Source organism: Dermacentor albipictus, chromosome 10 (genome assembly GCF_038994185.2).
Source record: "Dermacentor albipictus isolate Rhodes 1998 colony chromosome 10, USDA_Dalb.pri_finalv2, whole genome shotgun sequence".
In the NCBI taxonomy this organism is placed as follows: Eukaryota; Metazoa; Arthropoda; class Arachnida; order Ixodida; family Ixodidae; genus Dermacentor; species Dermacentor albipictus.
This window is the reverse complement of record NC_091830.1, coordinates 42,858,530-42,871,606: the sequence shown is the minus strand read 5'-3', so window position 1 is coordinate 42,871,606 and position 13,077 is coordinate 42,858,530. Positions and strand designations below refer to the sequence as shown.

At 43.4% G+C, this 13,077-nt stretch overlaps 1 protein-coding gene across 2 annotated transcripts in view; it reads right to left on the bottom strand.

Moving 5' to 3' along the window:
* Positions 1-11,928, bottom strand: part of LOC135907426 (uncharacterized) — a 130,740-nt gene extending 118,812 nt beyond the window's left edge. For both annotated transcript variants that reach the window (XR_011509114.1, XM_070527695.1), the window contains exons 1-2: positions 11,639-11,928; positions 1,768-1,807 (exon numbers count right to left, since the gene is read on the bottom strand). The gene's annotated coding sequence lies outside the window, so the exon portion shown is untranslated. The remainder of the gene's footprint in view (positions 1-1,767; positions 1,808-11,638) is intronic.
* Between the last annotated feature and the right edge of the window lie 1,149 nt (positions 11,929-13,077).

The following is a 13,077-nucleotide window of genomic DNA, read 5'->3' as shown; positions in this document are numbered from 1 at the left end:
TCACCGTACCCAATCACGTCCATGGCAGCCGTTTTGCAATGGGGGCCGACTGAAACAAGTGTCGCGTACCGTGCACAGTCTGCTCCTAACAAAAACACAGATGGCCCAGATTATTACGCAACACCACTGCGTGGATGAAAATAGCATTGTGGTTCTGGCACGTAAGACCCCAGAATGTTTTTCAATTTTAATGACCTCGAAAGCGCAGGTTGTTTACAAGAACGTCGACCATTCTTGTTAAGTGTTTCCTATTTATTTAAAACGGCAGCAAAAGTTGTCGCGTCATAATGCCCCAATCTCATCCTTATACATACGTACGTACATACGTACATACGTACATACGTACATACGTACGTACGTACATACGTACGTACGTACATACGTACGTACATACATACATACATACATACATACATACATACATACATACATACATACATACATACATACATACATACATACATACATACATACATACATACATACATACATACATACATACATACATACATACATACATGCATGCATGCATGCATGCATGCATACATACATGCATACATGCATACATGCATACATGCATACATGCATACATACATACATACATACATACATACATACATACATACATACATACATACATGCGATGATGCACATACATACATGCATGCATGCATGCATGCATGCATACATACATACATACATACATACATACATACATACATACATACATACATACATACATACATACATACATACATACATACATGCATGCATGCATGCATGCATGCATGCATGCATGCATGCATGCATGCATACATACATACATACATACATACATACATACATACATACATACATACATACATACATACATACATACATACATACATACATACATACATACATACATACAGTTTAATGTGATTGGTATTTGAGAACTGCAACAAGTTGAGCATGACTGCCTATGAGCATGTGTGTGTGTGTGTGTGTGTGTGTGTGCGCGCGCACGCGTGTGTGTGGAGGGGGGTGTTTGTACACTCAGCCAAGCGCTTTCACTCTACTATGGTCCTCTAGGTAGTTCGCTGTCTACAAAGTAAATCCTAAACATGCTGTGCTCGGCGCAGCTGCTTTAAAATCATCAATCGTAACAACTTAAGACGCTTCCATGGAGTTATTTTCATCAAAATTTTCTCTCCTCAAGTTCGGTCACTGTTAAGGTGAAAGGATATGTGCCACTCTTCGACCAAACTCTTTTACAACATCCTCGGTCATTTGGCAGGTGCAGCTGCGAATGCGTCACTCTTCAATGGACAGATTTCATGCCAATTAGTGTCACTGGGTATGTGTGTCTCTTTATCATAATAATCCTGAGTGTTAAAACATATCAACAGTAGTTACATACGACTAATGAAATATATTGCTTAGTGTACTAACGTTGTGATTTATCTTCAAAGGGTGGAATGTGCCGGTAATTTTTATGGCATCGCGTTCTGTTTTCACGCTTCTCACATTGATGAATGGATGGATGGAAAAACTTTATTATTCTCACATTGATGCATATTGGCAATCGCAAACTATAAGAAATACGGCTCTTTCATTGTAAGAAATGTCAATGCCCTCAATTAGAAGCCCATTGGGGACAAATAAAAAACTACATAAATAAATATTAGAACTCGCCTGCCTTCAAATTTTTTCCTTCTATTTTGTGCACAACGACCACACGTCTACTGTTATTTCGGCTTTGATATTTTCACAAACGTAACTTACCTACGTCAACCAGCTTCGCTTCGACGTCTTCAAGATTCTTCTGGAAAGGGCATGGAAAATTACTTTCTACATGAGTTCAACAGTGCTTTCAGTTTTTTTTTATTTAAATGTTCGTGCAGGACATTTCCCTACAAATTGAAAGTATTCTTCAGGCCATTTGGGATTTCAAGCGCAAACTCTCTAGCCTTTTGACGTATTTCAAGGAATCTTTAAGTTTTGTGGCATATTCAAATGGTCGTCGTCGTAAACACTGGATGCAGTGATGCATCTTGAGGCATTAAATAAGAAGCACGCGAGAAGCTACCATAAAGCTCTGGTCAACATATACACACGAAACCGTTCACACAACTGTGGTATGATCTACCGTAGTGGCACAACATCAAGCCCTTCGGACAATCTTAGTAAGATGATTTAAAACACTGACACGACCTAAGTGGGAGTATGAGCGTAATAGCGATAAATCAACTTAAGTAACACATATTACTCAAGTAATGTTCAGCGGATATCGCTCAACATTGCATGTGAAGAGGCAGGAAGGACAAGAAGGAAGAAGCGCACCGTGGTAGCCCGCATCTCCACGAATCTGTCACGTGTCCTCAAAGAACACTCTCGAAGTTTAACGAAGCTCCTGGCTGCCAAAAAACAAGGCGGTGGGACCTGGCTATCAAGTGGGCGGGGTAGCGCGCGCCCTTCTTCCTTCTTGCCCTTCCTGTCTTTCGCAGTGTGCCAAAAAATGCAGGTGGCAATATTTACTGACACATTGTCAGCCTGTACAAAACGCATCCATGACCATTGAGCTAAACATATCACAAACAGGTTATAGGAGTGTCTATATTTTTTCGAATATATCATCTGAATCAGCGTTCATGAGCAGATGTTAGAGAAACGCAATTCTAATTGATTGCGATAGTTTAATCGAGGGTCTTATTAACCCCCTCAAGGGATGAACTTGCCTCACCAGCGAAACTACCAGCACTGCATCCATAAAGAGATGAGAGCGGAGCATATTCTAAGCTATACTCACGCAAAACAAGGCATCAAGGCACACTATTTCGACATATTCAGAAGATAACCCTGCTCTCTGAAGGCGGCCCTCTCTCCAGCCACTGTCCTATCCAACGCAAAACCCAATACCCAAATCCTCATCTCTCACAGCCCTATCCCTCCCTTTCAGCGAGTGGCTGGACAATGCTATCACCCTTCACGATGAATGGTTTCCGAGGGAACTTATCCTTCTAGTGTTGAAGCATGGCTCAAGCAACGCCCTGCACACAGAATATAGATGGTTGTTTTTTTTTGTACACTGAAGCGATGTCTCTCCCTCGGTCCGTTTTCGAGAACTTACTGCCAGAATGGCATGTTAATAAACACAGTGAAACCAGCTTAGAAGGTTCGTCCCACATGCACCTTAAAACTTCCTCGCATCAAGTAAATGCTGACTTACACAAGTTAAATTTATGCACCACATAGCTAGATAGCTATGTTACGAATCATTCTTTTCTTCATCTTATGAATCTTGGACCACGCAGGCAGGTAATTGTTTTCGGCTTCTTCCTTATGCTGGGATCAAACCATGGCCCCTCAACGTAAGAGCACTGTGTTATGGCTTCCATACGCAATTTCACACTTACTGCTGCGGTAATATCGCTAGCTAACTATTCGAAAACTCTGCTGCCTTCGTTACCTTTTCTAGCAGGAAAGAACGCTGGTGCGTGGCGGAGCTAGTGCGCATACCGGTATCACCAATGGCAAGAACGCTCGCCATAAACGGTTTCAAGCCTTGTCATGTTCTTACTTTACCATAGCAACAAGGGTGCGTTAAGAAAAGCAAGATAACCTGGATCACTAATGTTATCACCACTATCGCAACGGGCTCATTTTCAAACAGAAGCCTCATATTCCACGGCCGACTGACGTACTCGTTCAGCTATTACCAAGCCAAGGAAGAAACTTCGGGAGCTTACTTACCGACAGCTCAAATGACCGTCACGGAGCACAGCAGAGAACGAAAACTGCACTGCTCGTGGCAGTGCAGTTTTCGTACATACATACATACATACACACACACACACACACACACACACACACACACACACACACACACACACACACACACACACACACACACACACACACACACACACACACACACACACACACACACACACACACACACACACACACACATACATACATACATACACACACACACACACACACACACACACACACACACACACACACACACACACACACACACACATACACACACACATACATACATACATACATACATACATACATACACACACACACACACACATACATACATACATACATACATACATACATACATACATACATACATACATACATACATACATACATACATACATACATACATACATACATACATACATACATACATACATACATACATACATACATACATACATACATACATACATACATACATACATACATACATACATACATACATACATACATACATACATACATACATACATACATACATACATACATACATACATACATACATACATACATACATACATACAGTTCAATGTGATTGGTAGTTTTTTAGAACTGCACTCTGTTATGGATGACTGCATTTGTGTGTGTGTGCGTGCGTGCGTGCGTGTGTGTGTGCGTGCGTATGCGCGTGTGTGCGTGTGTGAGCGTGTGTGCGGTTGTGTGTGTGTGTGTGTGTGTGCGTGTGCGTGTGTGTGTGTGTGTGTGTGCGTGTTAACCGCTTTCACTCTACTTTGGGGCTCTAGGCATTTCGCTGTCTACAAGGTAAAGCCTAAGCATGCTGTGCTCAGCGAAGCTGCTTTAAAATCAACCATCCGAGCAACTTCAGACGCTAGTATGTGGCTCTTCTCATCAAAATTTTCTCTGGTCTAATTCGTTGGCTCTTAGGGTGACAGGATATGTACCACTCTTCAAACACACTGTTTTACAACCTCGGCCACTTGGCTGGTGCAAAGAGGAATGCGTCGTTCTTCAATGGACGTCTTTCATACCCTTTGCGTCACTGGGTATGTGCCTCTCTATCATAATCATACCGAGTGTAAACAGATAACAAAACTAGTTACATACCTTTAAGAAAATGCATTGCTTAGTAGAACAACGTTGTGATGGAGGTGTTGGTCAATTCCACAAAAAGGATGGAATGCGCGGGCAATTTATATGGCATCGCGTTCTGTTTTCATGCTTCTCACACTGATGGTTGGATGTATGGATGGATAGAAAAAAACTTTATAATTGTCACATTTATGTATATTGGCAATTGCAAACCATGAAAGATACGGTCGTTTTATTGGAAAAATTTTAATGCCCTATGCCAGAGGCCCATTAGGCACAAATAAAGAGCTATTTAAATAAATAAATATGATAACTAACCTGCCTTATAATTTTTTTCCTTTTATTTTCTTCACTACGACCGCACGTCGTCGGCTACTTTCAGGTTTAATATTTACACAAAGGAGGTTGATTAACTACGTCACCCAGCTTCGCTGCGACGTCTTCAAGATTTCTGGAAAGGGCATGCAAATTATTTTCTACGTCAGTTCAGCAGTACTTTCAGCTTTGTTTATTTAAATGTTCGTGTAGGTCATTTCCCTACAATTTGAAAGACTTCTTCAGGCCATTTGCCATCTCAAGCGCAAACTCTCTAGTGACTTCTGTTTACGCCTTCTGAAGTCTTGCAAGAGATCTTTAAGTTTTGTGGCATATTCAAATAGTTGCGGTCGTAAACACTTGATGCAGTGACGCATCTAGATACATTAAACAAAAAGCACGCGAGAAGCCACCAATAAAGGTTTCGTCAACATATACACACACAACCGTGGTATGATCTACCATAGCGGCAAAGCATAAAGCCCTTCGGACAATCTTAGTAAGGTAATGTCAATCACTGACACGACTAAGGCAGGATTATTAGCGTATTAGCGATAAATCAACCTAAGTAACGCGTATCACGCAACTAATGCTCAGCTGATATCGCTCGACAGTGCAAGTGAAGAGGCAGGAAGGACAAGAAGAAAGCACCGCACCGTGCTAGCCCGCACATTCACTAATCTGTCACTTTTCCTCAAAGAAGACTCGCGACGCTTAATGAAGCTGCTGGCTGCCGAAAAACACGGCAGCGGGACATGGCTATCGAGCGGGCGGGATAGCGCGTGCTCTTCTTCCTTATTGTCCTTCCTGTTTTTTGCACTGCGCCAAATACTACAGGTGGCGATATTTACTGACTCATTGCCAGCCTGAGGAAACTCATCCATTACCATTTACCTAAACATATCACAAAAAGGTTACAGGACTCTCTATACTGTTTCAAACATAACATCTGGATCCGCGGTCATGAGCAGATGTTAGATTGCGATGTTTTACTCGAGCGCCCTAACAACCTTCAGGTGATCAACTTGTATCACCAACGAAACTACCAGCAATGCATCCATAAAGAACCGAGAGCAGAGTATATCCTATGCTACACCCAGACAAAACAAGGCATCAGGGCACACTATTTTGACATATTCAGCACATCACCCTGGTCACTGAAGGCGGCCCTCTCTCCAACCACTGTCCTATCAAACACAAAACCCAGTACCCAAACCCTCATCCCTCCCAGCCCTCTCACTCCTTTTCAGCGAGTGGCTAGACAATGCTATCACCCTTCACGACCGATGGTTTCCGAGGGAACTTATCGTTCTAGTGCTGAATCATGGCCCAAGCAACGCCCTGCTCAGAGGGCATCGATTGTTTGTTTTTGTACAATGAAGCGGTTTCTCACTCTCGCTCCGTTTTCTAGAACTTACTTCCAGAAGGGCATGTTAATAAACACAGTGAAACCAGCTTAGAAGATTCGTCCCACATACACCTTAAAATTTGCTCGCATCAAGTAAATGCTGATTTATACAGGTAAAATTTAAGCACCACATAGCTAGATAACTATGTTACGAATCATTCTCTTGTTCAATATTTAATCTTGGACCACGCAGACAGGTAATTGTTTTCGACTTCTTCCTAATGCTGGCATCGAACCTTAGCCCCTCAACGTAAGAGCACTATGTTCTGACTATACCAAAACTCTGGTGCTTGCATTACAGATTCTAGCAGGAAAGAAAGTAGGTGCGCCGCATAGGTATCGCTCGTACCGGTTTCATCAATAGCAAGAACGCTCGCAATAAACGCTTTCAAGCCTTACACCGTCTGTCATGTTCTTTTCTAACATACCAACACTGGTGCTTTAAGAAAAGCAAGATGACCTGGATCACTAATGTTATCATCACCATAACAACGGGCGCATTTTGCAAACAGAAGCCTCATATTCCACGGCCAACTGACGTACCCGTCCAGCTATTACTAAGCCAAAGAAAAAAGCTTCGCGAGCTTACTCACACACAGCTCAAACGACCACCAAGGAGCACAGTAGAGAACGAAAACTGCACTGCTCTTCGCTCATATATTGTCAAATGAGACTTCTAATTGCATGAATTCTTAGGAAACGTCAGTTATGTTTCTTCTGTGCATACTAATCGGTCAGTGTATGTGCAAAGATTATATTTTGGGTGGTCAAAGTGTTTGCGAAACAAATTCGACTCCTGTCAATCTTTCTTTGGTAAAGAGTTAAATTACAAGAGTGAATATTCAAAGCAAAGTTACACACAATGGTGCAGCTATAAAAGAAACGCCGTGTTCCAAACGTAAAACTGTAGATGGTCGCTACATAGCTCCAGATATGTGCTTTGGCAGGCTTTGGAATATTTGTTCTTAAGGAAACAATTTTGCGCAAACTTCGTGACCTTGCACATTAAGCTTAGGAGAAGGTGTAGTTGAACGAATACTCAAGTAGCACACTAGAGTCACAATAAGGTGAAAGAAACCTTTTCAGCGACCATTTACTCACACCCAAATATTCAGAAAGAACATTCTGCCTGCATGTGTCCTTACTCGCGTCTGTGAGATGTCCATGGGTCAGGTCAGTATTTATTTGTTCCTTCTATCCACATAATTATCTTCCTTAGCACTCCTTCTCTACTTTCTCCTTTGTCTTGGCAAAGAATAACACGCCGTAGAAGCGACCCTGAGGCCGCCCTTATTCCTATTGAGTTCGAAATACTTCCCCCTTGTCACGCTCTCGACGTGATTTTAATTGTAAACCTGTACTGCATAATAAACAGAGACTTTTTATAAGCAGCGCTCGAGATACGGCTGTGCGAAAGCGTCTCAAATTTAAACATCTGCTAAAAGCAATTTCGTGGCTATTGCTCTGGCCATCGCCGACCCCGAGTGCACGACTGTGCTCTGTGATTCTAGGACGGCAGTGAAAAATTACGCCAGAGCAAGGGTGTGTGGTGAAGCCGCGCGTGTGTTGCGTGTGGTCGATCTCGCGAGTGAAGTCGGTGTGTGGTAATAAAGTGGTTTCCGGACCACATGGGCAGTGATGTGTCGAATCACGGCAACGCTAACCACAACGAGACGGCGAACGCGGCGGCGCGAGGACTAACCAACCGTGCCGCTGCTACTACAGCCGACTCGTCGTGGTGGTTTAGAAACCAAGGACAAAATGACTTCCTACAACGAAATTGTGAAATGGTACCGACTAGAGCGAAGGACTATGCAGCCACTTCATCCGGGCTTGACCCGTAAGGAGGCGGTTTTATATCGACAACTACAAACAGGCTCGCTATTCACCCCGGTGCTGATGAGGCACGTGTGTCCACGTGTTTATGAAAGTGACCTGTGTTGTGTGTGCCGAAAGGAAAGAGCCACTGCTGCTCACATCCTTTGGGACTGTGCTAAAAATCCGCATGAAGCTGCAACGATAACAATGATCCCGCCGCGGCTCGAGGCCGCAACGAGGTCCTATGACCAAGATGTCCAAACCCAGGCCGTCCAGCAGATCTCGGCGGCCCTCGAAAGGCAACGACCGAGCGAAACCGGAGGGAGACTGCCACCCCAAAAGAGGGGCAGGCGCGATCGACCAAAGGGAATGGTGCGGCCGCGGCCGAGTAGAGGCGCCACGCGCCGCGAAGACGTCATGGCCGCGTCACAGTAACGCCTCCCTAAGAGGGGAAGGCTAACCGTTCTGCAGGCGTTCACAACAAAGTTTCTTCACTCACTCACTCACTCTCTGGTGATAATGCTTCTCATGTCGGGGCAGCCAAACAATTGGTTGCTAAATGTCGCGACTGACACACTTGACATTCACTTTCTTACTCGGCGCCCAGGTAGAATACAAGGCACAGAAACTGCATTGGTGGCTCTTTTCTACTACATCTAGCTGACGTGCACAGCGACACACAGGTCAAGTACATCCGGACCCTAACAGCTCTTTATCATAAGGTCATTAGTTCAACGTACGCGCTCGAGCTGAATGATAGACGATAGTAGTCTGACGTTCTATCAGCTCGTTGAAAAGGGCATTTAATTGCAGTGCAGGAAAGCAGTTAGCCTTCATACCTCATGATAGTTCTGCAGCTCACAGCAGACGAATTTACACCAGTTATTCTTTGCAACTTCTCACCACATTTCGCCATCCCCTATATATGTGTCCTATATAATATAATTCTTACTGCAGTCTTCTGTTTATGCATACGCAATTACCTTTTGCATCAATTCGTGTTGTCATAAGTTATGCAAAATGAGGCTCGACCACCAACGAAGTGAGCTTGCGCATGAAGCCCCTATACTGTAGTTGGGATACTATATCTTGATTATGAAATAGCTTTATAAACAAGATTTCTGCGAATCTTCTATGGGATGACCTACATTGATTTATTATTGATGGGCTTAGAAAATTGAGGCTACTCGCGCCTACCGGAGACAATGGGTTTATTTGCGTTTAAAAAAACTTTTCGCGTGGCCGTGTAACGTTTTCGAGCACTTACGGCACGTTCATGACCTCGTGCTGCAAGCTCTTCATTGCTGAAGATCCGTTTTAGCGTCATTCTTAGGCTTCCGTTACATGCCACCTCGATGTTTGAGCAGCCACCGCAAGGGAAGTAAGGGAAAGCGGACCAATCGCAGACGCCGGCACCACCCTCTTCATTCGGTTATCAATTTTCAGTGCAGTGGCTCTGCTCCATCGAATCCATCTCCCCTTGAGCGTGCTCCTCACCTCTTGTCACCCAATTAGATCAGAGAAGCCGCTCAGTGTAGACAATGTTATTGTTTTTCAAGCAAACAAAAGTTACCTCCTATGAACGAGTAGAGTGTTTGATTTGTCTGTTGAGATAACCATGCGGGGGACGGCCCCATGCTTGCGTGTGAAAATACGCAAATTTGGCGTCAGGAGATTGGAATAAAAACATATTGGAATGGCTTTACGTGATAGGGCTGCATTAATGCATGAAAAAAGGCATCCTTTCTAGATCACAAGAGATCCAAATCAGTCTGCACCTATTTACTACTGAAGGAACTGCTGCATAGTGAACAGTGAGCTTCTTTTCAAGAAAATCAAGCTCGCTAATTGTGCATTTGCCAGCGGCTGTTATTCTTGAAACAAGACTGAAATAACTGTAAAGTTAGCGATGATAAACAATGATATGCACAGTACATGCACATCACACGCCTGTGACAAATTTGGCAGACTACACTTTGAATTCATAGATGCAAAGAAAAGGGCACGAGCTTGTCGCACAAAGAGAAAATGCGGAAATAAACACTACAGCATAGGAAAGTTATAAAACAATATATTTAATATAAAAAGGGATACATATACCAAGTACTAAGCAATAATAAAATTTAACTTGCAGCCAAGTGATTTCTGCAAGCAAAAATACTAAATATCAGGAGACGTAAGGTAGTTTTTTACAAAACATATTAATATATGGGTAATGTCTATGCAAACAAATCAGCAGAACGTTGAATAAAACTGCATAAATATTTATGCTCATTAGTAAGCAGTGCTAAGCAATGCGTGGGTATACTTATCTATGAATGAGACCAAGATTCTACGTTTTCGAACACCTACACTTCATGCATGCCTGCGATGACCATCGCAATCACACGCCGTGCTGCTGCAGCCATAGTCACGGCGTCTGCATTTCTGAGGGCTCCTCCATTTTGGGGATAGTGTTGAAGGCCAAGCCCTCAACACTACAAAATGAGTTCTGTATTAGCTAACAGCAGTGGCACAATAAAGCTCTGATATTGTGAACTAGTGGAAGGAGTACCTAAATATAGTCACGAAAACAATGTCTGCACTAGTGCATAGTGGCAAGGGACCAAAACGTTATAATCATAAATATCATAATCACAGGGAAGTCTTCAACAATGTAATATTTTAGACACGCCGCAGCAGCACATCACAATGTAATGTTTTTTTTTTGTTGCATAGCTTAAGGAACATTCCCTAGTCAAATTTAGTTACATCAAAGTTAAGTCAACATACCTCGCATTGAAAAGAAAGCTGTACTAGGAGCAAGCTGTGATTGCCTGAGATAATTTTCCCTAGAACTGCTCGTAAACCAAAAACCTCGTAAGCCCAGATTATACGCAATGTCGAAGCCTTTATAAGTGAAGAAGCATCCGTGAAAAAATAATCGTGGAAGAGGCAGATAGGCTGTTACTATTTAACTTCAGCAGAAAAGTGCGAACTCACGCGCAGGTTCAAAAGACGAACAGGAACATTTATGAACGTAATCTTGAAGCAATTCAGCATTGAGGCAATAAATCACCATAACTCAATTCTGACACCATCCAGCAAGCATAAAGCATCAGCACAGGTTTCACTGTTATCGGGGGTGTTCTACTTTCTTCGTTCGCAATGCTCGCTATACCACAGTCTATGCTCAGACGAGAAGCACGCAAACCATACTTGCAGTTAGCAAGCACGATTACTTACCTTTTTAACAGCCGGACGAAGTCGCAAGGCTCTCTTCAAGTAGCCAGTGCTGCGTCGACGATGTTACTCCCAGCATATATGCCGTAGCGTAGTGGGCGAGTTTAGGTACGCTAATAATAACGCATTATTTCTTTGGCACGTCCATCAAACTTTCCACGACAAACATAGATAAAGGCAACGCACTCCAAGGTATGAACATCGATGGTTCGTGTTCGCCTAACGCGCCACGCATACAGCGCGTTTTCAGCGAGACCCAAGTCTTCTTGTCGCACTTTCGCACACGCGAGCTATGTCACATTTCGTCACAGGAAATCTAAAAACCCACGATCAAACAAACATATCGACGCAGCTCGTACTACCGAGGCTACCACCGGGCGCATTGAAGACGGAGGAATAACAACAGACCGTATTTTACCGGTCGAGCGGGACCAGAGCTGCCAGCGCCGTCTATATGCTTGGGAGGCTGCTGTGAGCTCCGTCATTTCTACAATAATCACCACTACAGCACGTTTTGTGACATGTTATGCCCAGCTACGTATACATGTTGCGCGACAAAAAGAACTAGCGACCAGTCTATATTGTGCGCTATAGTTTATCACAAAAACAAATTCCATGACGTATTCTTGATTCCCAATCGTTCATTCAGCATGCTGACAGCAAAAGCATGGCCTTCAAGACCTGAGTGTGTTATCGGAGTTAACCGACGCTGGGGCGTCATTTGAACGTTTTGAACTTCAGTCACCTGCTCTAAAACCCCTAAATGCCGTTTTCCTCAGCCGTGACCTGCTCAACCTGCGCCCTGGCTTCGTTTTAAGTAACTTCCTGCAGTCGACTACATTAGACGTAGTCCAGAAATTGTTGACACGATCTCGGAGGTAAACATGGGGAATGTGTGCACTTGATTCCTTTATTTTGTTCGTGTTCCGTGCAGGTAACACCTAGCCATGTCGTCAGTATCTTACTTTCGTGTCGGTGTGTTTATCGTGCGCGGATTCCGCTCATCTCCATCAGTGCCTTCGGTGTGTATCGTGCAACCCGCGAATATTCCTTGAAAAAGAACCACTTATCTCTGAAGCCTGCATCTGTCGCATCAATTTGGTATGTGCCAGAAATGTGCGGCTGTGTTCAATACGTTTGCAGACCTTGCGCTGCAGTCACTGCATTGCAGCAAATGAACGCGGCTGCTTACGCCCAGTTTTGTTTAGTGTTTCTTGGTGCACACGAAGGTAATTACTTCCAGATCTGCGATAGAAACCACAATGCGCTTCCAACGTACTTTGGTTTGTCTAATTTTCCTTTGTGTCTGGTTAGCAGTCGATTCGCAGCAGTCGATCCACCGGGATACACCGTGAGAAGTCCTCAGCTACAATAGTCAAATTGTAATATGTGCTGGAAAGTCACTAAATTAAAAGGTAATAAAAGGATTTTAGTTAATAAGT